General features: G+C 42.7%; 1 protein-coding gene across 4 annotated transcripts in view; it reads right to left on the bottom strand.

The window, feature by feature from the left end:
- The window catches only part of MYO1C (myosin IC), a 58,480-nt gene extending 34,730 nt beyond the window's left edge, over window positions 1-23,750 (bottom strand). Inside the window, exons 1-2 of one of the 4 annotated variants that reach the window (XM_069791296.1) lie at window positions 23,612-23,675; window positions 4,479-4,554 (exon numbers count right to left, since the gene is read on the bottom strand). The gene's annotated coding sequence lies outside the window, so the exon portion shown is untranslated. Of the gene's footprint in view, window positions 1-4,478; window positions 4,555-23,611 lie in introns of all 4 variants that reach the window. The other 3 variants (XM_069791294.1, XM_069791295.1, XM_069791297.1) reach the window with 3 other exon arrangements.
- Between the last annotated feature and the right edge of the window lie 657 nt (window positions 23,751-24,407).

Genomic DNA, 24,407 nt, shown 5'->3' with positions numbered 1-24,407 from the left:
AAACATCAGCCTGATCCAAACACCACCTAATTTTCCACAAGAACTGTATCAAAATTAATGGGAACATAATCTTTCCTGCTGTGCAGCATCTTCTGAAAAGAGACTACTGCAGACTCTCTCTTGCATCTGTTCAAATACTTCTGAAATTTAGGTATCACACTGAAGTCTCTATCACACCGAGTGTCAGCTATCATCAACAGTTCACTACCATACGCAGGTGAACAGAGGTGGCAAACTGAATAATGCACTTCTGTCATTATGAAACTCTTTTGGAGGACATTATTTTTCTTCTCTTAAGTAGGGAAGGCTTTTCTCATGATCATAGGATAACAGATGAAAGCAGAAATAAACCAGTTCTCTTTCTCGAAGGGCCAAAGAGCCTTTTTAGGTGTATCGGTCTCAGATCAGATATGACTGCAGGACCCCAGGCAGCATGCAGTGCTACTCTACATATCTGCCCCAAACCAACATTTGCAAGCATCTCAGTTGTTGGAATACATTTAAAGCAGTCCCTCGTGACAGTCATCACCCAAGTTTTGCAACAACAAAAGGCAGGTTCCCTAACCATTGAACACACAGAGCCATTAAATCATTCCCAAGCTCAATGGCTGATATTTCATGACTGGCACTACCTGGAGTGAGCTCTGCTTAAAGAGCATTGTTGCTTTTTGTATTTTTCTTATCAAAATGCATACTTTTCAAATTCTATTACAGAAAGGGTAAAGTCAAGCTTTAAAGTAAAAAGATTTAAAACAAAAAGCTACTACTTGCTTTACTTTAAAGCTTTTTAAAGTAAAACAAGACTGTGCATGGCCACTACTCAGACAGGAGGCTATTTAAAACCCAAGAAATGTAGCAGATGTTGTCAGTGGTTCAGTGCAGCACTCCTCTCTAATTAGCTCTGACCCAAGGCATTGATCCCAGAGATCCTGCACTGTGGTGGGTGTCATTCGTCACAGGAAGAAGGTGCCAGCGGTTACAAGGATTTGTGATGAAGCTTGGATAATGCTTCTGAAGAGAGCTGTAGTGCCACCAGCTCTTCTGCCCTCATTAGATTCCATTTTGAAAAATTATTCGTACTGCCTCTCAATTCTTGCACAACTATTTGCCATGATTTTTATTCTCTTATCATCAACCAACTGAGGAGTTAGGTGAATTATTAACGGAGGCAACCTCAGGACACATTTCAGAGGTGGGTTTAGCATTGGTCTATTTCAGAGCATTGAAAGAAAGAGACCATACTCCAAAGCCCTGCTCAGCACAGGAGCACAGGTAAAATCAAAGGTAATCTAAGCTACATTTCCCAAACTGCACCTCATTAGCCATTACTAAATCACAACAGCAAGCCCTGAGCCAGGAGTTCTCCAAGTATAATTAGAGCTGTAGCCTGGCAGCACTAATTCTCCAGGAGGAGAATGTCAGTTCTCCATCATAATTTCTCAAATCAGTCTAGTTGTAGCCAAACAACAGAGTCAATAAAACTCATGTTACAATTTCAAGTTATGTATTAGCACAGTTACCTTCACATTAACAACTTTCCCTTTCCGCTAGTTTACACCTCCTAACACTTCTCAGAACACATCTCATCACCAAAAATGCCATGTAAGAGAAGAATATACGAAAGCCCAATATTCAGGAGTACATTTTTTACATGTTTCCCTTGGCTTTTTTATGCAGGAGAACCCTTTTATTTATTTATTCACTGGGAAGACCTTTACTCAATAAGGTTTTTTTTTTTTCTGAAGTCAAACTACTGCCCAGCTCTTGTTGACAAGGAAAACACTCCTGTGTGTGCGTTAGCCTAAATTGGGAGGCAAAATAATTGGAAAGCAGAGATAACCAACATGATTTTGATTTAAAAGATCTTGATCCCGGACTACTAAGGTGATAAAACCAGGCTGTTCCTTTCCAGCAATAGAGCCCAGCCCTTGTCCGTGATTTCTGCTGAGGATGGCTGGCTAGGTCTGTATCACTACTACAGGCAACTACAGGCAGAGGTATGAATCAAGTTTTCCAGGCCTCACCAGTTAGAAGTGACTCATATAAACCCTGGATTAGAGCACTGGGATTGCTCTGCTCATTGCTGATAAGCAGCTGATTCCCTGCATACAATTTCACATTCAAAGCAAGGCGACTGGAAACCTTTCCTGTCAGCCCTGCTCCAACAGGCTCACAGAGCAGTGCGTGACTTGCTAAGCTACACCCGCAAGCACTGGCTCTACTGAAAAAAAAAAAGATTTTGGCCCCATGAAACCGGCATCAGCAAACCAGCCTTCCCCTCTGCTGTGCAGATTCCACTGCACAATATAAACCTGGAGGTAAGAGATGCTGGCCTGGGTTTATGCTATTCAAAAATCAATGTGGATCACATCTACATTATTCCAAAAGCAAAAGATGTCAAGTTCACCTATCAATGCATACCTTTTTTCTGGATTTTTATAATATTCTTTATTTCTGCCTTGCAAAAGAACTACAGAATAACACACATTCCATAATTAGAAAGCACTTGGCAAAGATACCATGGGAAACAAACCACCCTAAACAGGCCAGGAATTTGAGAGCCCTTCCTCTTGCAGGTCAGAAGAACGTCTTAAACAAAAAATAGAAATTTCTTTAACCTATCACATGTGTCCTGCTGTCCAGACTATACTGATCTAAAACTGATTAAAATGCTTCACATTCCTAAGACACCCTATAGCAGAAAACTGGAGGTTCTGAAGGACATTTGGCCCATTGCTTAGGAAAAAAGCCCTGTTCCAGCAGAGAATGAACATTTGACTGCACAATAACTGGATAATCAACGCCCTGCCAAAGAACCAACACTAAATATTGCAACAGGCTTGATAACGAGGCAGAACCTCTTCCCCATACCATTAGCTCTGCTAAGAATTGTCTGTTTTCTACCCTCTTTTTGTTTGTATTAATGCATCTCCTCTTTCCCCATGCAGAGAATAGCCAGCTGTCCCCCAAACAAGAAGTTAGGAACAGAAGCTTGGACAGAGGACATCGGTCCCTGAATACACAACATTCCTGGTCAGTTATGAAACTGCAGACCTATAGAGGTTAAATCAAAAGCCCATTATACTCACTCAAAAAGCGCCTCAAGATGGTAAAGTTCCTTAATTTTACTGCAAACTTCATGACCTCATGAGTTCTCTGAATTCTCTGATTCTGTGTGAATGTGTTTGCACGATTATAGACAAAAGCTTAAAAATATGCTAGGTGTGGCCAAAAGGGTTCAAAAACTAGAAGACAAAGAATATTTAAATTATTATTTTGAATTCTAATTTATGCTTTGTAATGCCTAAAACTGTCAATACTGGTTTTGTTTGTTTCAAGAAAGCTTCAACAGTGAGAACACTAACCTTCTTTTCTTCTCAAGCTCAGTCTTTCACAAATAAACAAGAATATTACAAAAAAATAGAATATTACAAAAAACAAAGATGGAGATGCACACCTCTCCTTGGACTCCTACACTTTCTCTGTAAGTGCTATCACTATTTTGGTACCTCTCATGATAGATGTGTTTGAGAAACAGCAGATTAAAAAGCACACATGCGGCGCTTGTATTTAGTTATGGCTCCTGCACGCACACAATAATTCTGGGTTTATGACGTGAGTGAAAACCGAAACTGGGTTAATCTAACAAATTAAGATAAATTTTCCTTGTTGTTGCTCTCTGCTGAACCAGTGAAACAGAATGGATGACTGGCTTTGACAGTGACCATCAGAACAAAGTCCCACTTTATAATTACCAGATGCCCTTAATATGATGCCAGTTTGTCTCATGCATGTGGCTACTCTCACTCTGTTCCACTCACACGCTGCCCTGTGTTACGGCTCTGTTGGTTGTTTTACAGGACTGCAAGACAGTCGCCTTTTCAGCTCTACCCATTCCGAATCCAACAGTAATTGTTGTACTAACTTCAATAGCAAAGAGTTTAAAAACAACAGTTAATTCAGTTTGATTGCTTTGCCCTTACTTTGATACAATCATTTTAAGCAGCTCCCCTGCAGAGTCTGTGGCAAGAACAAGAAGAGCCGTTTTGACCAAGCTGTTAATACAAACAGCCTGACTCATTTCAGCTGATGTGCATTCCTCCCAACTGACTTTCTAAACAGTCACTCCCAGTGGCAGGACCTACATCTTCCTTTTAAGGGGAAAAAATGTTTTCACAGGAAAAATTAAGTGTTTAAAGCCTGTGCATATCTCTGTGCTTTCAGTGACCAATCTCTCCTTTAAAAACATATTCATGTTGCACATAAAACAAAAACTTCTCCCTCCTTAACATAAAGTTGTTCCTGTTTTTTATCACAGCCATTAGCTTTCTATCGATAGCCTGGCAGACTCAGGTGAAACATCCTATCATACAATTTTTCATGCAAGCCAACATGAAAAAGAGAATTGGTTTTCCAAAGCATTAGGATGACCAAATTTGAGAGAAAAACATGGCTGAGAAAGAACAGGCAGAACTTACAGGCTGTAGACAATGCTTTACAGCTCACATTGGTGGCTGACAGTTCCTATTCCTCCAAATTTCTTTTCCTGCATTTCTGAAAAGAGGATTAGTGTTAGAAAGGGATTAAGACTGGAAAGCATATCATAACAAAAACTTCTTGTTCTATCGACACTAGATAAGGAAAGAGTGAGCACTGGTGCTTTGCCTGCATGTTAGATGAAGGAAACAGGATTTCCCTCTGCTACTCCCTGAGCAAGATCCCAAGGAAATGTTTCTAATAATAGGAAATTACTATATAAGGCCAGATCAGCACTAAACTGTTTGCAGTCTGGAAAAGAAGAACATAAAAAGAGTACTGAGGAGGGACACAACTGGCAGAGCAGGGCTCTTCACACATCAGTATTCTCCGGGAAGGCAGCATGCAGCAACCTAAGGTTCCCCTCCATAGACATGGACAGCATTTAACCTCTGACTCTTCTCTCCTGAGCAGAGAGGGGCCTCTCCCACAGCCCAAAATAGAAAACTAAATGTACAAACTAGGGCTGCTATGTCCTTTTTCTATCACGCCCTTGCTTTTCTTCATGGGAGGAGGAAAACGACAGACGGAACAGTCTTAAATCTACAAAATAGTGCCTGCAAAGCAAGGGTGAGCACATCTCTGATACGGAAAGGGAAAGACACAGCCACGTCCTAAAGCATGACATGGCCAGTGCTAATGCAGAAGGAAAGCTGACAGCTCCCCTACCTGCCCTTCCTGGGCAGCAGATCCATGGAGCACAATTTGCTGCTGCATTTTGTGAACTGGACAGCTCTCTCTTACTCATTTTGTTTTAAACTGTAAAGATGTTGGGCACCTGTGGAAGGAGCCATTTAACTTAATTTCCAAAGTGTTCCCACATAATTGTGTGCATTAATGTCTCACAGGCCAACAGTTTCAGCAGCAAACTGTTAACATATAGCTACAAGCAGCTGTGAACATCTCAGCAAAACTGTCAGACTGACTTCTATCTGGAGCTGTAATTGTAACTCAAATGCAGTTTTTACTATCATTTCAGCAGACACAAAACCTGCAAGCCCGGCTGAAGACAGATTTTCCTTCTTCTTATACAAATGAAAGGGAGTTCCTACAACAACGCTCACAAAGACCTCGTTTGGATAAAACTGGAACATTTCCCTGTGATCCCCAGCGAGGGGTATCTTTCCATCTCTGCTTTGTCTTCGGATAAGGCCAGAAGCTCTCAGCTCCCAGTGCAGAGAAGCTTGCTGAGCAAACACTGTCTGACACAGTCCCATAGCTGCCATGGAAATGAGTACAATATAAATCCCAGACTTTTTTCTGACAGCAGTAGATGTTTGTGACAAAATGTACAAATACTTTTTTTATCTGTAGCCTGCTACATCCTATCTCTCTCTGTCTACAAATGCAGCCCCTGCAGGGCTGCACAGCTTCTAGAGGAACTTGAGGCCAAATCCCAGCCAAGATTTTCCACGTGTTAGCTGGTAAGACCTCTTCGAGCTGAAACGGTCAGTTTGCCCCAGTAAAGTTAGGCTGAGAGCCTTAAAAAAGGCAAGCTAGGCTACCCTTATGAAAGGCTCATTGATGAGACAGTAAGACAGAGTTTTGACAGCAGAAGTACTCTTCTACATCACAGCACCAGGAACTTCACGGTCCCGATGGGAACATGGCTGAGATTTACAATTCCCCATACTGTTCCAGAGGATTGCTCCAGTGTAACCAGGCTCTCAGGTACGTTCTTCACCACTTGCTCATACCTCACCCTTGTCCCCATACTACCTGGCTAGAAAAGGGTGTGCACTCAAGGGTGTGTTAAGCTTTCCAGGGTATATAGCAATTCTGTCCCAAGAGGATGTTTTATATTTGACTTATCTTTAGGGACATCTTGATTTCTGAAGATTTTTCAACTGGTCTTTAATTTTTGTCCATTTAAATACTTCACATTCTTGCCTGCACAGCAAGGGGGAAAACAAGTGCAGGCAACAGGCAGGCATTTTTCAGAACCAGTTAAGGTAAGTGGTTACGACTGTTAGAGAAAACCAACTACCAAGAAAGCATTTATATTAAATATCCTTATGCTGCTTTTCTCATGTAATAACTGCTCCATAACAATTATAAAGCAATTCAGAAAGACGGCCTGTGCTGGTATTGCTTGTGGTCAGTGGTATCTGAAAGTTAATTAATTTTGGAAAAAACAAAGTTTTGGGAACTAGCTCCCTGTGCATTTAAGTCAGTACGAGGTCTCAACTTTAAGCCTGGACCCTAACGCTGTTGTCTTCTCTACTTGTTTTTCATGCCAACTCAAAGGATGCAGTCAGTAAGTTGTTTGTTTGGTTTCAAAAAGTCTGCTCCAGGAGAAATAAGATATTTGTTTTGGCTCTAAAAGGTGAGAAGAATCACAGGTATGAGACTAAGAGTCTGGAAGCAGAGATCAACCATCCCTACTAACGTTACATTGACAGGATCCCAAGTTTCCCGCATGCCACCAATGACAATCATAAAATTCTTCTCTAAATATAGGAATTGTCTGTTTAGAACTGCTGACACCAAAACAATAAGTTTAAGCTGCTTTATTTTCTTTAGTGGGTTAAATCTGAAACCTAGGGAAGACTATCTGAATGACATTCTTAATTGTGTCAACACATATAATTTTACAGAAATCCAAATAACATATTTATCTACTATAGACTGCTTTATAGGAAACAACTAAACTTGACTGACTTGTCCTATGCTGTGCTTCTTTTCTTTTAATTCACAACTTTCTTCAATGCAGTTTTGCATTAAAACAACCACACCCAAACCCAGACCATTTGGTACTGTGAAAAATAAGTTTTAAAAGGAAATGCCTCCCTCCAAAATAGCCAAATGAAATCGTTTCTTTCAGTTAACGTGAAGCTTTTCCTTTTCGTAAAGCCTGAATAGAGCTATTGTTGAACTCCTAGTTGGCTGTCAAAACCATGAACTTTTCTACTATGTGGAGACTGGAGCACAGGTAATATCTAGATTATATTAGTATATTCAAGCTTCCAGTGTCAGAAAAATAAAGGTCAAACGGCTAAAACTTTCCTGAAAAGCACAGGAGAGAGGATCACATATGGAATATATTTCCTGAAATTCTGGGGGTTTTTTTATAAAATAGCTTGTACATGAGTGATGCCCCAACAACTACTTCTACTCCCTACTCCTGTTAGTGTAATAACAAAATCCCTAGTATGGAAAGTTTATAGTAGCATAAAGATGTATATATTAGTATAATTTGTACTCTAGATTTAGGGAAATGCTGTTATGAGCAACATTGTGTATTGGTACAATGGCATCTGTCACAGGTTTGTTCCATGTAATGTCTCTAAGTTCCTTAAGAAAAAAAGAACACCACACCAATCTGCAAGTATTCTTGCGACATTTCATTCTGATGCCAGAAGCCAGTGATACCTGGGAGAAACAAGTTCTTATTTTCCTTCTGGGTGTGACTCTTTTTTAATGCAAACTTAGCAATGCTGTAAGCGAACTACGAACTACCAAGTGGAGCCAAATTCTATAAGCCCAGAAAAAGGGCACATTCAATGCTTTAGACATTCAAACAAGCGGAGTAGTTTTTAATGTGATGATTTATAAGTGTAGAGTTTACAGGCACAATTTGTACTTCCACCACTTTTTTTCCTCTGTCCCAAACTGACTTTGTTGGCCTAAGGCAGGCAGTTATTTTGGGACAGTGAAAAGTTATAAATAAGTTCTAATAATTGGGAACACATATGGTACTGAACTTCTTTCAAACCCTTCTTTGTAAGGGAACAAAGAGCACTTTACATTTATTGTGATGGCATAAGTCCCCTATGAAAAGTTTAAGGAAAGAGTTTCAACAACAGTCTGGAGTAAAACTAGATCATGAACCCAAAATAAGAATATCCAATGATCTGCAGAAATTCCAGATTATGCTAAAAGAAATGGCCTAAGCAGTTTCCAAAAAGCAGACGAAAGGAAAGTAGACACGCAGTGCAGACTGGCTATCTGGCAGTGTGTCAGACTTGAGGCCTGGCAACCAACAGGAGCACGTGGGCAGATGATATTGCAGCTGGCTTATGTCTGAACTGCTTCCCTTTACCCTGCCTATTCTGTTGCTTCTGAAAAGAAGGGTAAAAGCCACCAGATGAAGGGTATTGTCTGAGGTAATCTCCTTCTGACCAGTCTGACAGTACCCCAAAGATCCCACAGTGAACAAAGTCTTTAATGTTTTTGTGAACTGTAAACATTTTTATCCTAAAATAGATATATCCTCAGTTAACAGTAAACAAGGAATGATGAGTTGGCATCATGCTGGCAAAAGTATTCCAGGATGCCTGGAAAATACAGACATGATTTCAGAAGGACATCCCACATCCACTGGTATCAGCCAAAACTCATCAAATGATCCAGAATATTGTTTTCCAACATTTAAAAAAATTGATACTCCTGTTGAATCAAAACTACATTAAATCAAGATTTTCTTAAAGTAAAAGAAGTAGTAATCACAATGATGTTAAAAAAAATAATAAATCATTGGTTTGCAACTTATTAAGCACCCTTTGAAGTGTAAGGAATCTCTCATCTCCAAGACATGGTTTCAACTCCCTGCTCACTCAGGAGAACAATACTATCCTGCTCACCGCATTTTCAAAATTTTCTGCATTACCAGGGACATAGATTTAATCAAAAACAAAGACAAAATACACACTAAAGAATAATCAAGGAGCCCATTCCTTTGTGGTTCTCAGGAATGCATGTTCCACATCTGGATAAACATGGGCCTATGCAGTGAATGGAAACATTCATTCCCCAGCTATGGTTAGGTCCAAATCCTTTCTTTCTCTCTGATTTTACGTGTAGTCCCACATTCGGTGGTTGAAAAACTGCATAAATCCTGGTGAGGCAGACAAAATAGGTAGTCACAGGCAGGCCCAGCAATCTGCTTACTGACCCTTTACATCTAACATATAAACAAAAACAACTTTTGGACTGTGATCTCCAACTCAAGATCCTGAAGGAATTCCCACAGCTCCCGTTAGTTGGGTATAATCATCTGGTTGTGACAGTTGTGACATTAACAGAGATACCAACTGTCCCACAGCATTGTGTTCTCCATCAGAAGATGAGGACCAGCACCCCTAAGAATAAGAGACAAGGGGAAGCCTCCACTGGGGCTGATGCAAATAATGAGGACATCCTCAAAAAAGTAAAAGGTATCCTTCTGCCTTGAGGCTACCAGTGCACAGGTGGGAGTCCTTTCCACATAAGGCTACATCCTGCTAGAAGTGCATGGATTTGGAGATCTCATGGAAATTGGGTATCTTTTGTTCTGATGCTGTTTGAGCAAACCCCACTGTCCATGGCAGCTAGGACAACAACAGGAACTGTCAGAAGAAGTCTCATCCTACTGGGAAGTAAACACTGTCTCTCCTCCGATTTGACAGGCATAGATTCTCTAAGTCCCCTTGGCGAAAGTGAGAGATCCAGAGCCATGAGGGAATCTGAGCTCCTCCCTGAAAGAAGGGTCCAAGAGTCTCAAGAATAGGTATCTCCCATAGAAAATCAGTACATGTTATCAAAGACTATAATGTAAGAAATACATACAAAATGCAAGCAGCAGCTTTGGTTCTTTCGCTTAAATTTACTGTTCTAATGGCTCTCAGATACTGCCAGGGCAGCATCATTTGCTATTGTAGCAACAACACGAGCCCAGCCTTAGCCACTCTACGATAATGAGAGGAGACTGCAAAAACATGAGAGCTGATACAGTGTGCATGGCAAGCCCTAGATTAACTATGCTTCATTGAGGTCAGTGGGAGCTCTGCCATCAGCTTCAGTTGTGTTGGAGTACACCAGTGGCAGGAAAAAAGGTTAAGCTCTTTTAAATCACCTAAAGAATAAGAAAAGCATCACAACTTCAGGGTTTGTTTCAGGAGCTATTGTTTGTATGGCTGAACTAGAAAAACAGAGGGACACAGGGAAGTTCATCACTGTAAATTATTGATCCACTGCTTTCTAGACATTGAAACTGGTAATTAAACAAATGGTAAAAAGATACTTCATCAATTATAGAGGTGTCACTTTAAATTACACTTGCTCCAGGATGAATAAAACACAGAGGTTAAACGCTATGGGTACTTCTTCATGCTGGCTTCTTGTTCAAAATCCTCACTACAACTGATTCTAACTCTCGTATATCGCTGCTTCAGAGCTGCATGCTCTTTGCACATATTAAGCTAGATAAGGGGAAATGAGTTTTTGTTTCACCAATCTTTTTCACACAATGTCCAGAGAGCACAGTCCCGTGGTATGGAGAGATTTGGAACTGAGACTAGTGGGATCCCTTTGCTGCTCAACAGGATTAGTTATATGGCCATAAGTCAAGGCCACAGCCCCTGTGAAAACAGCCCTCCCTCAAAAATCAGACCAAAAAAAAAGTTTTGTCTACTAACAGTCAGTTGTGAAATCTGTGAAGTACTGGGCAGACATTTGATACTGGTAGGTCTTATGGTTTTTAGAAAATATATACATGTACACAGCCTCCACAACCTGAAATAACACTGGCAAGCTGCTCCTGAAGCAATATGATGATGACATCAAAGATACCCTTTTAAGCAGAAATCATGTCACAACCATAATGACTACTCAAATTTGATTTATGGTAAATTTTTATATCAGGGTGCATGCCTTACTGCATCAAGCTTAAAGTCACCTCAATTTCACATGTTAATATTATATGAATGTAAAAATATACTTGCTCTAATACTCATTTTGAAATAAGAACAACATCCAAAGAACAGCTTGGCCATCTTGCAATTACTGGCACAGATGCTCTCTAGAACCATTATTACATCTCTCAAACAGGTTTCACTCTGGGAAAGCATTTATTGAAGGCTGGGTTCATCAATTGATTGAGATAGGTCAGGGAGTATAAATACTCTAAGTGAAAGACTGCATATGCAGCATAAGCAGACAGCTTAAAAGCACATGCAAAAAAACCCTAACAGGTGGATGCAGTTGGCATCCTTCACTGAGCAGAAGCAGCAGTGAAGCAATAATGCTAGGAGGCAAGAGCAGAGAAACAGAAGTTGGTGGTGGAAGATTCAAGAAGAATCCTAGAAGTCAAACAACTTGTGCTTGCCATGGTAAAATGGAGAAGTGAAGAGATACCCAGGTGGGAGTTCAGTTCAGAGAGGAGAGAGAGGTCAAGGTGATGAAGCGCAGGAATACGCTGTGGAAGCTGGAGATGAATGCATCATCAGCGGACGGAAATATTCAAAGTGGGAGATGAAGGCTGGACAATAGAATTTTTGTGAAGGAAAGAATACCAGCTCTTGGTAGGAGGACAAGATAATCAAAAGGCTGAGCTGACTCTCCCTACTGCTCCCCAAATAATGAGGCTGAAGCACAAGGAGAGCAAGCTCTGCTGTGGGCCTGATGCCAATTGGTCTATGAAGTTTTCCTTGCCTATTCTAAGGAGAGTTACACAATGTAAGGCTTTATTCATAAGTGCCTGATGGCATCCTGTGTATACAACAGCTCCTACCAGCAGAACAGTATTTGTGGGAAATGTTAGGAAGAGTGTCTAAGAGAGATAAAGCCTTTGAGTTGCAGACAAAGCTGCCAGCCCTCATTTCCAGCTTGTCAGAGCAAGTCCTTCTTGAAGTCAGCAGCCTGGAATGAAGAGAATCTGGCATTTGTGCATGTATGTATGGTTCAGACAGTCAGGGCGGAGCGGCTGACTTTAATCATACTTTCCACACTGGGGGAGGGGGAGGAGTGGCAAAGTACAGTGAGTGATGGGCATTATCTCCTATATATTCACAAATTCCTCTTCTTTGACTTTGTATTTCACGCCTGACCTCCTTTCCTGCTTCCACTAGCCCCTAGAGGAGGGGGGGAAGAGCGAGAACACAGAACTGGAATTTGAGAGTCCTTCACATTCTTGGGATTCCTGGTGTCTGTGATAGGCAGCACAAAGGCAGCACAGGCTTGTCTGGTGACCTGACAAATTCCACGTTCTGGGGAATTACTGGAACAGCTGATGGGTCACAGGAGTAGCTACATGCAGGTACTACCCTTCCCTGCAAAGCTGAACCCCACTATTCCAAAATTCACTAATCCAAGTGCTAACCCATTACAGCCTCTGCTGCTCCCACTTACCTGCTGGGTGATAACCTTCATGTTTAGTATTCACATTCTAAAGTTGTTTCTTTAATTGTCTTTTGCCAGAATATCTGTTTCTGGGGGAAAACAAAAATACCAATAGAGCATCTAAAAATATGGGCTTGCACTAGCCACTGCCAAGCTTTTTTAGCTTGTTATGAAGCCTCTTTAACAAGAGTGCTAGTATCGTATCAAAAGCTCCAAAATAGTTTAATACAGCTGCCCACCACAGTGTTAGCAACAATAAAGAACTCCAGTTCAAACCACTTCTGGTTGCCTTCTACCCTCACAATGAGGCTACAGTCCACTAAGTCACATGGAGCTTCAATTCCATCTAGAAATAGCCTCTTGAAGTTTCTATTGCAGGATGGCATTCCTAAATTTTGTTTACTTGGGTGCCACTACTGGTGGTGACAGCAATAGCAGCTACAAATTGCAAGAACCTGCGTTTATACACAGAAAGGGCACACATCCAGATCCAACCTCTTGCACAAAAGGTTTTGGCAGCCAAATGAATTCCTTCTCCCTTACCCTTTCTGCCTGTGTCGATCACAACGTCATGCTCAGATACCATAACACGGTAACCTTGCCCTACTACCCCACACATATACCTTAAGAGTCCCACAGGGCCCAAAAGTCCTTTGAGCCTTTACACCTGCTGAAAAGCAGTGCAAAAGCGGGCATCCCTGCATCCTCTGCTGGGCAGGGTGTCCTCCCTCCAGGCGCCCAGTGCACTGGCTCTCCCAACCTCCTTCCACAAACAGCAATGCTCTGCGAAGCAGCAGAGGTATATCTGCTCCAGAGAGAGCAAAACACACCAGACATCAGTGCTCAACTGGACCCCTCTGACCTGGGCTATGCTCCCCACTTTGAACCCCGGCCACTCTGTGTGCTGTTTAGGCAAGAGGCAGAACAGATGCCAGTTTCTCTTGACTCAGTGTCTAAGCGTGTTCACCCTGTCTGTATCAGTATTTATCAGTGCCTCTCTATTCCGGACCTGATACCATGTTAATGGGCAGGGCAGCAGTGCAGGCACTCCATGGGTAGATAGTTACTGTACTGCTTAGGAGCTATAATAAGTGTTATAGCTTGGGAATCCCCATTACAAGAAGTGGAGTGGAGATAGTGTATTCTATTTGTAAATCTTAATAAAGCCAACATTTAGAAGACAACGAATTACCATTTATGTTCCAAACAGCTGGCCTAGCTCCACATCCACAGGATGGGAGGTTTTAGTGCCAATCATCCCACACACCAGGGTGCAAAAGTCCCCCAGTATGACTGCAGAACCTTCTAGCAAACTCGAACTTCTCTTCACTACCACTGACTTCAAGGATCAAAAAATAGCAGCATAAGAAGAGAACAGCTACACAAGCCATCATTCCCACAGCATTACATTACAGACACTTCTCCAAGGTAAAAAGAGCACAGAAAGTGTCCTCCAAAGTGCCAAAGTACAGTCCCAGGCTGCTGTAAGTTGACCTAGACAGCTGACATTACTGTGATGCAGCCCATCCTCTCTCCCCAGCTGTGCTTGTCCTGGCCCTCTCCCTCCTCTGTACTGGGACCGAGATCTGTCCAGCTCTGTAATGAGACAGTTCAGGGAAATAAACAAACAGAAAACTTTTTTTTTTTTCCTTCATCATTGTTCTCTAAACTTTGTTTCAATTGATTCACCAAAGGGTCAAATGGATGCTAGTGCAGGTACAGGGAGTGGAGAACTACAGCAAAACCAATTTAAATAGAACTTCATGTCAGTATAAGCTGATCTTAGACACTGGCAGAATATATCCTCCTGGCAGACAAGGAAAGAAAAGGCACTTCATTGAGAGTGACACGGATGAAGCTCTAAGACTCTCTGACTGCTTGCTTCATCCCCTACCCTTTATACATATAGATGCCTCCAAACATTTAAAACCTTGCAAAGTGATGCACGTATATTATCGCCACCAGCAGCCTCCAGGACAAGCCCAGGAATGACACTAGAGGCTACAGACTGTCAGCTGTAGTGTTCCATGATCAGGAAATCAGCAATATAAATTACCTAACCTGACGCGTGTGGGTATATATGTCACACCAGATTCGCCAGCAGAAACATGTCTAGCTAATACACTGGTCTGCTATTCAACAAGATTGTGAACAACTGACACTTTTTGGCAGGTGCCTTAGAAATGAGGGCTGATGACGGTGGACTCTGCAAGCACGCAGGAGGGGGGAAGCTCACTTCACACACTCATCACTGTGCCAGTTACTGACCCAAATGAACCTTCCCATTCCCTATCAATCCACAAATCTCAATCCAGCCCACACTAAACACTGATTGATTTTCTACTCTAATGAGCACTGTGTCACATTTGTGTTGACTAACCATCAGTTCAGATAAGTGGTTTGCAATTAAGATAATTTGGTTTGGGGCCACTGTGGCCTGAAAAGCACTTTTGAGAGTTCAGCACAGTGCTAGAGAGATTAACTAGAGAAATTTACTGCTCAAAACAGAAGGCCAGGTACCAAGATAACAGCTACTTTTAGACCTTTATACCAGAATTTACCTTTCCAGCCTATTCAAAATAAAAAGCAAGATTTGTCACAACAAAACTTTTCCTTGGAAAGTGATAGCTTGCTTGTACAATGCTCGGAAAAGATTTCTTTCCAGACGTGTGCACTCAACCTGCAGCAACACTGATTTTCTTCCACTCCCCATTTCCACTCAGGTGGCAACGTGATCCTTTCACAAACGCTACCTATTTCTGATGAAAGACAATTAGTATTTCAATAAAAATGCATTCAATAACAACCAGCCAACTTAACTGAAGCCTCTAGAAAAAAGTAAACAGTTACATGAGCACAGCTCCTGAGTTCCATGGACTTCAGCCTGGACATAGTTCACATTCTCATCCTACACACAGCCACTTTGCGGAATTTTCCTCCCATTGCAAGCTGAACTAGGAAAGTGGTTTGGATAGCAGCAGTTGCCAGGTAAATATATTCAAGGCTTACAGTTGGAAGGAGCTCCCCTATGTCCCCACCTAGACACGGAATCATCAGAGCAGAAACAGACACTTGGCAACTGGTCAGGTTTCAGTTTCAAGAGAGAGATCAAACATCCCTTTTTCACTCTGCAAGGTTTTTTGCATACAGAACTCCACATCTCTTGCAACACTTCCTCTTCACATGGCACCCTCATGACCAAACTGCCAGAGCAGCACAGAAACCCTTACTCCCAACACTCGCTACCTGCCAGGCTCTCAGCACCAGACATCCCCTGCTCTGGTAGCTCTCACCAGCACAGCAGACAAAGGTTTCAAGGTGGTCACCATCTACAGCAATCTCTGGGAAGAGCAGCTTATCTTTGACTCTTTTTTTCTTTTTTGTTTTGCTCTCCTTTCCTTCATACTTCTTCCTTGTATCAAGACACAATTATCTCAGATTAGTTTATACTTGAGACAAATAATGTCTGAAAGCTTACCCAAATATATAAATGGCCCATAACCATCAACCCATATATTCTTCAATAATATCAGGCAAAAAGAAAAGACACTGTGCTCATATCGCTATGTTGTCACGTTTTTCTGAAATGGTCTAGGGACTCTAACACACCTGTTTTAGAAATACCTCATAAAAGTGCATAAATTATCCCTTCTATTATCCCAAATTGTTCCTAGCTTTCTCCAACCCCTGCATAAGCAGTCATGAGAGCACCGTTTCTCCTGTGAATTGAGGAAACATCTTTTTGGCAATTTTAGAGGATAGCATTTTAAGGTAGCCAACATCTAACTGACAGGCAGCACTACTGCTCATCTGCACTTCCGTAAAAACCAAGATTTCAAACAATTTAAAGAAATGCTTTCTGCTGAAAACCAAAATTGTAAGTGCTGAAACTAAGCACCAACTGAAATAATGAGAGAGCTAAGATAATAGGCCTTTGTCCCCAAGTTATTTCACAAGGCTGAGCTTTAATTTTCTTCAGCTAAATAATCTGTGGACCCACTACTTCAGGAGGACGCAGAGACGAAAAGGAGAGCAAAATAAGATTGGTCGGATCTACGATACAGGCTTATTTTGGCCTCCCAACCTCTTCTGCCTCCCACACCTTTTTATCCCCCTCAAACTTTTCCAGCGTCCCCTTCTTCTTGGCCTCTACTTTTCTTGCTGACCTCCCACACCATTTTGGTCCCCCACCACTTTTCAGCCTCCACTTTTCTTTCTGGCCTCCCTCATGTTTTCAGCCTCTAGTTTTCTTTCAGACTCCCACCCCTTCAGCCAGCACATAATATTAAAATCCCCTTAAGGTTATGAATATGTAAATTCTCTATCCAGTCAACAGTGTCTCACCTTGATATGTGCATTCATATTTTGACTTCTCCTTCTACACCCTAGCTGACCAGAAACAAGCTAGCTTCCACCCAGACATCCTGCAGTCATAACAGCACAATTTTATGCCCAAGGAAACATGGTGGCTCTCTCAGCAATTCCAAATCCTGCTAGGACTCTCATAGCCCTGTACAGTTAATTATGTTAATGGAAGCACGAAAGTAAAACATGAGAAATTCTGAGATGGTAAAAATCATTTATCATGAGTTTCAGAGCAACGCTTTCATAAGGTTTAGGGGCGATGCAACCCCCCACCAAGCTTATTTAAACAAATAATACATGCTCTAGCTTTGCTAACAGCTCCATAAGGTGCTGTTCCCAGTTCCTATCCACCACCTTTCCAGACAGAAGATCAGCAACATTAAAGTCAGAAATCATCTGCATTCCTACAGAGTGCTACGATCAGGCACACAAAAACACACTCTGTACTTCTCTGCAGAACTTGTTTTGATCCCCTCCCTCAACTTTAAGAGCAACAAATCCATGCACAAATAAAATGGGGATTTTGGAAGTCACATATTTTGTATTTTCCCTCACTTTCACACAAGACCTTAAGTTTTCCTTTCTCTTTTCAAACAAAATTGTAGCCAAAAAAGCTTGTGACTTTAGGAGAAATCAAAAATACACATTTTGAAAATACTATTCAAAATGCACTGTTTGGTTTACTTGAGAACTATGATAGGTACTTTTTTTTTGTTTTCAGAAAGGTGCAACAGATGTAAAAACAGTTCTTCATTATATATTACTATGATTTTCCAGTAATCATACTGCTCTGAATCTTCTTGTCCAAGTTGCAATATTTTTTTAATTATGTGGTACTTAGTAGGTCTGAAGGAAAACGAAAGAGAACTGACCACAAAATTCAGAAATGCATAAATTCAAAAGGAAGATGTGAAATATCTTCAAAAGTTATATTTTAACAGCCCAAACACTCTTCCCACACTGTCCCTTCACACGCAAGTCAGGCACGCTTAGCTGCCCCCACTTCATTCCCGCATGAACAAACCAATGGAGAAACCCTATTATATTGCATTGTGTACACTTGGCACTGTTTGTTCGGCACACCAAAAAACAATCAGGTATACAAACCCTGGTTGTTATTATAATCTTAATAGATGTAATGGGTGGGTAGGAAAGCTACCTGTAACATCCATGAGAAAATAATGTACTAACACAAAACAGCAGATAAACAGTCAAGAAAAGGCAGAAAACTGCTCCCAACTAAACTTCAGTGCTCAGGTAAAATAAGGCAAAAGAAACATCTGTTTTGCTGTCTAAGTTCCAATTCTGTCAGAGAGAGAATTCCTGGCTTCCTGATGCAAAGGTGTGGCTTTCCCTCCCAAGATGAAGAAGAGGCAATTCTGAACAGACTCCAAAAATCCTAAGAGTAGAAGACAACCTGTTATTTAAAACAACAAGATGTGTGGACAGAGAACAAGGCTTTCTGGTCTCTAATTTGGAAGGTTCAATAAAACTCTAGAAAAAAACCAACAATAATTTTGTGCAATAATCTTCCCTCTTCTCAAAACTGTACCATTGGACAAATCAGCCTTTGCTGCACATCAAAACCTGAATTGCAGAAATACTACTTATAATGCAGCATTGTGTAGGGTTGCAAATATGTATCAGTTTTGGGGTTTTAAAAATGTTGATTATAGTGTGCTGCCTTGTAATGCATGGAACTGCATATTTCGGTTATTAAAGTTAGCAAACAAGTCTGGCTGTTCAAAGTCATTTCCCTGAGTAAACAATGACTCAGTGTGGACTGTATAATGTAGAAGTTATTAGTTACTGTTAGCAAGTTTAAAAAACCCAACTTGCAACACTATACAAAGACATACTTCAGAATGGAAAATAGTTTTCCTCCTACTTCTATGGTTCCAGTTACAGTGTTTCAGTGGAATTTAATTTTCTAAAAAGCTAAACAGATCGCTATCTCCTTATTACATAACTGGACGTTGACTTAACTGGACCCTTCAGCCATGAACAGTAAGCACAGTGAGAGAGCTGAGCCTACCCTCTTCTCTGTTCTCCGTTTGTTGTTACAACTCTGAAGTAAAGATGATTCTTTCTTGGACAGGAACATCCCATCTAGACCAGGCAGCAGGTGGTAATGAGAAGAGACATAAAGACAACCATAAAATATTGAGTATATGGTTATGAAGAAAAAAATGCAATTGTAAGCTCACCAAAATCCTCTGACAAACACTGTTCTCTAGTCGAATTACAGCTCCTTCAATAATCCTCCTCTTCATTAGTCAAATGGACAAATACACCTGGTGATAGTCAGCTGGCATAAGGCACCAGAGATCACTCTAACTAATGAAATGCAACCTCAGCTGCTAAGATGCAAAGGTTTCCCTGAAGTCTTAAAACACTACAAAGGCTGTTCTCCAGCTACGAGTATGCACTGTCTCAAAGATTAGGACCACATCTCTATGTTACCTTATGTAAGGATGAAACCTCTGGTCAGATATAAGAACACTACAAGGACATACAGAGTCAAATATCCATGGTAAACTTTTACTAGAAAAATGCCTCCAAAAGTAATTACTGAAATAATTTTAAAGGCACAGCTTTTTAAAGCAGCTACAGCTTATAAGGTCCATTCTGCATCCAAACAGCAGGCTGAATGTCATCATAACTGTGTTTTTGTCCACATGCATCTTTTTGCTTAGCAGCAATTTTAGAAAGCTCTTTTACGGAGAAAGAAAGAAAAAAAAAAATCTGTTTAGGACAGCGTGGATGGAGGATTTTTTTTTTGTCATTCACAGACTATCCATTTCCTGGCAAAAATCAGAACACATTTTGACACAGCATTCTTTGCCACCAACAGTGACACTGCCCATTTGGTAACAAAACTTTCCAATAACTGCAGGCTGCTGTATCTGCCAGCTCCAGGACCTTACCGCCTACAAGGCAAACACTGTAGCACTCCAAAGGTATTGCCAAATGCTAAAAATCTATGTACATTTATTATCAGCTGCTGAATAGAATTACAGGAAGGGCAGTGGCCAAGATGGACGAAGGTCAATGTACCAATTAAAGGGCTGCAAGTGTCCGAGTGAAGAACAGCTAGCTGGTCATTCACATGTGACGAAATGCTGTCTTAAAGAAAAAAGCTGCCAGGGAGAGCTATCCATGCATGCATGAATGTCACAGGAGTTCTAAACACTAATCTTTATCACCTTCCACTACAGGAATTTACTATAGGACAGACTACACTGAAGATACATATTAACAGAAAAGGTACTGGCCCTGCTGCTCCTTATTGTATTGGAGAGTATTTAAATAATGCAGGACAAGTCTTTAAAGAATACTAGACCTTCCACCCCCACAGAACACGACTCAGTTGCAAAAAATGACTTGAGATTTGTCCACTCAGAATCTTCTGTCATAACAAACTTTGTTAGTCTTTCACATTTACTTATACTGCTTTCTTACATCTTTATTAATGCTTTCTGGGAAGAGCTGGCCATCTACGCCGCTAATGCATCAACAAGGAGTAAAGTATGCAGAGGAGGGCACAAAATACATAGCAGAATATTTTCCAGCACAGAGATCATTCAATCCAGACAGAGGCACAGTAAAAGTGGCTCCCTCCAGGCAGAAAAAAAAAACTGTGGTACGGTCTCACAGAAAGACAACCCATGCAAACCTCATCCACCAGAAAAGATGACAGAAGGTTAGATGTATGGTTTCCGTTGAAGTCAGGGATAGTAATCCTAGTCAATGCCAACCACATCACTTACGAGTTGGTTATAAAGCAGAAAAGCAGTACATAACGCAGTAAAACCCCTGATGGAAGACAACACATGCTACTATTGCAATCACTTTATGCCAGTACAAGGCATTGCTGCTACCAGTGCAGCCGTCCCCACCTGATCCCAATCATTTCTTCCTGTGCCATCGTATTATTTGTGCAGGCAGAGATGTCCGTGTGCTCAAACAATGAGCTGACCTGAGAAACTGCTCCAGACAAATTACCTATTTGTTTTGCCTACTCAGTTTTAACTTGGATCAGTTCTGAAAAGTTAACCACATTTGACTGTGATCAATATAGGTAAGCCAAAGCACAACACAAATGGTTTTCCCCACAGCAACATTTGGAAACATACAACTATGCCTTTATAAATGGTTCCTTAGCTTGTATGAAAGGATGAGTGATTTAGGTATATTTGCATCACTTAGAAAGGGCAGTAGGACACACCATCCTTAGGAAAATCCACCCTACTTTAAGTTCTCCCCACCTCCTTTTCAAGTCACTATTTATTCGAAAGCACCCTGTGAACAGTCCTCACCCATTACTCCTTCAAACTGGGAGGCAAAGTGCTCTAGCCCAGTGATCCTCAACATTTTGCATGCTGGAACTATTCAAAACTGCCAGGTAAGAGCACTCGGCCGAGGGAGGGGGGCAACGGACTGAAACACACAGGAGCTATAGTTTATATGTTGCTCTGTGACTGTGGCCAGCTGCTGCAGTTTGTTTCTCCTGCATTTGGTGCAGACTGTCCATTTTGGCAGGGGTAGAGGAATTTGTAGAGTTCCTAGAAAGCATGCAGTTCCCAACACAATAAGGCTAGGTCCTATAAGTAATACGACACTACAAACAACAGAAAAATGGCAAATGTCCGAATACTACTGGAACAAGACTAAGACTATCTTACCTTTGCATAAAGCCACCCACAGAGTTTGAGCTTATTTGTAGAAAGAAACACCATATTTAATCTGTTATTAAGCATTCTTGGCCCCCAGTTTTTTTACTGGCCTTCCTCCAGTGGACTTAGATCAAATAAAAAAAAAAAGTCTTCTACCTGGCTTGAATAAATTTGTCAGGATCTATAAAACTGCTCTTATAAATATTATAAATTCTGAAGGTGTATCATAAATCACAAGTTTCTTTGCTATCAATTATGCAGAAATTGCATGCTTTGGATCCTGAGTCACATGTATATGTGTATATTAGTATATTATGATTCAAACTTATTTTTTTTTCTTTTTAAAAAAAGATCCAGCCTTTATGTCATGATAAATTAGGATAGCATGCATACAGTCTACCACTCCATTGGTCCCTGCCAGGCAGAATAAAAGACAAGATTTGTATTTACACAGCCCCTCCCTAAAACACAGGATTACATCCCGTATCAAAACTGAAAATCCTTAAGTGTTATGACAGTGGTTGCCATATCAGGGCCTTCCGTAAAAATTAAGAACTCATCAGTTCTGTAAGCCCTAGGCAGTTTTTCTAAGAGAGTTTTGAAAAGGTGCTGACAACTAGTAATTGTCTATTGCTCCAAAAGGAGATGAAAGAAAAATGCCTTTCCTCCCAGTTACTCTAAGATGTGGTTCCGCTTTCACGGCTTCTCCCACCAACCAAGCAAATTTTCTCATTTGTCACTTTCTAAAACTAGGCAGCTGCCACCTACAAGTAGTTCCAGAGAAGCCTTCCACCTTGAGCAACTGTCACAGAAAGAATAAATACCAGAATAATCTCTGTATTGTATCTCAGAATCATTTTTCTTCTGTAATCCTCCCAAACACAAGGATGCAGATCAAGCCAGCTTACTGGGAAAGTTCAAGTTACTAGAATGAGACATTCGTTTAGAACAGTCAGATTCCTTCCATAAATCACTGTCACTTAAAGCAATTAACTCCAGGTGTATTCGAAAAGGGATAAATTGGCATAGAAAGTAGCACAACAGATGGAGACCCTTGAATCTTAGGGGGGATGCAGACCCGTGGTCTAAGCCGGAGAAGTTACAGTGTTTGACAGCATCTCCGCTTACACGAGAGGACTAGAAACACCGAGCTTTCTTCATGACATGCTTTCAGGCACCTGTACAAGGGAAGAATTATTCCAGCGCAAACGCGCTACCCACAGCGGGACATACACATCGCCAGTAAGCACACGACCGCACGAGAACGTATAGAACAAGTCAGGCACGTCCAGAAAGCCATTCTCCAGCAGAAGGCGGCACACCGGCCGTGGCACGGCCACGTTTCGGCTCAGGAGCAGCCTCTCCCTTGCCCCCACGCCCCGCCACACCCGTTCTCACTCCAGCCCGGCTCTCCCCAAGGCGAGCCTCGGCAGGATTCACCCCGTCCCGGGCAGGAGCCCGGCGGGGAGCTGGCCGCACTCGGGCTACAATCAGGGAAGCGTTACCGGAGTGCACTGAGTAACGTTGCGGAAGGGGAGGGGAGGGACTCCTCCGGGCTGCCGGGGACACGCCGTGCAGCCGCCAGGATGCCGGCTTCTGCGAAAGGGTCATTTGTTTCCACCGCGGAAATTTTAAGAGTTTCCGGGAAGGTCGCCGACTTCGGGGGAACGGCCGAGCCGAGGCTGCCCGCCCTCCCCGGGGCGCCGGCCGGGTGCCGCCCCCGGTTCCCCTCTGCACCTTCCCGAGCCGGCAGCGCGCTCCCGGCAGCCCGCGGCCATGTGGCCGAGCCCCGGCGCCCTTCGGCGAGCGCGGGGCGGCGGATGGCGGCCGCGGTCACCCCTTCCTTCCCGCGGGCGCCGGCCGGCCCGGCCACGGGCCTCCCACGGGCACGCCGCTCGTCCCGTCCCGGGTCCCCCCCCCCTCCCCGCCCCGCTCACCTGCGCTCCGCGCCCCCCCCCAACCCGGGACGCGCGGTTCGGGGCCCTGCGGCGGCTCCGCCAGCGCCTCGGCGGCGACTGCCCACGGGAGCCCGCGCCGCGCCGCTAGTGAGCATGTCCGAGCGCCGGGCATGCGGAGTGCGGGCGGCGAGGCCGCGGCCCTGCCTCCGCCCTCACCTGCCGCCGTCAGCTCCGCGGGGCGGGCCGCGACCGCCGAGCACCGCCAGCTCTCCCACCACCACCACCACCCCCCGCTCCCCCCGGTGCTCCATCGCCGCGCAGGGTGGGAGCTGGGGAGAGCTGGGCCCCGCAGCACCCTGACCCCCTCCTCGGCCCCTCCGCCCCGTCCCGGAGCGCAGGGCGCTGGAAAAAGCAGGAACAGGCTCGCACTGATTACATTGTTCGGGACAACAGCATCCTGCTGATAAGCTTCTCCGCCAAATCGGTTCGCGTTCCTGTTGCTTAGAATTACAGACGCACCTGTCTCCTCCAGGCGCGCAGCTGATAAACCTCGGACGCTGATGATAATTTTACCATCCCCGACGCCTCTTCGTGGGAATCATCACGAGCCTATCTTTCCGAGAAGGACCCAGGGTGAAGTTCAACTCTGGACTGATTCCCCCAAGCCAGAGTGAACTCAGGTAACCAGCCACTCTGTGCAGCAACATGCATCTTGGTTCATCTCACATACATGTGAAATACAGGAGGCAGTCTAGGCGGGATCCGCAGGAAAATCTGCATACGATTTAATTCTAACAGACTGAAGCACCCTGAGCTGAAAGAGTAAAGCTCTGCG

Source organism: Haliaeetus albicilla, chromosome 9 (assembly GCF_947461875.1).
Source record: "Haliaeetus albicilla chromosome 9, bHalAlb1.1, whole genome shotgun sequence".
Classification (NCBI taxonomy): domain Eukaryota; kingdom Metazoa; phylum Chordata; class Aves; order Accipitriformes; family Accipitridae; genus Haliaeetus; species Haliaeetus albicilla.
Note: the sequence above shows the minus strand (reverse complement) of the source record. Positions and strands in the feature narration are given on the sequence as shown.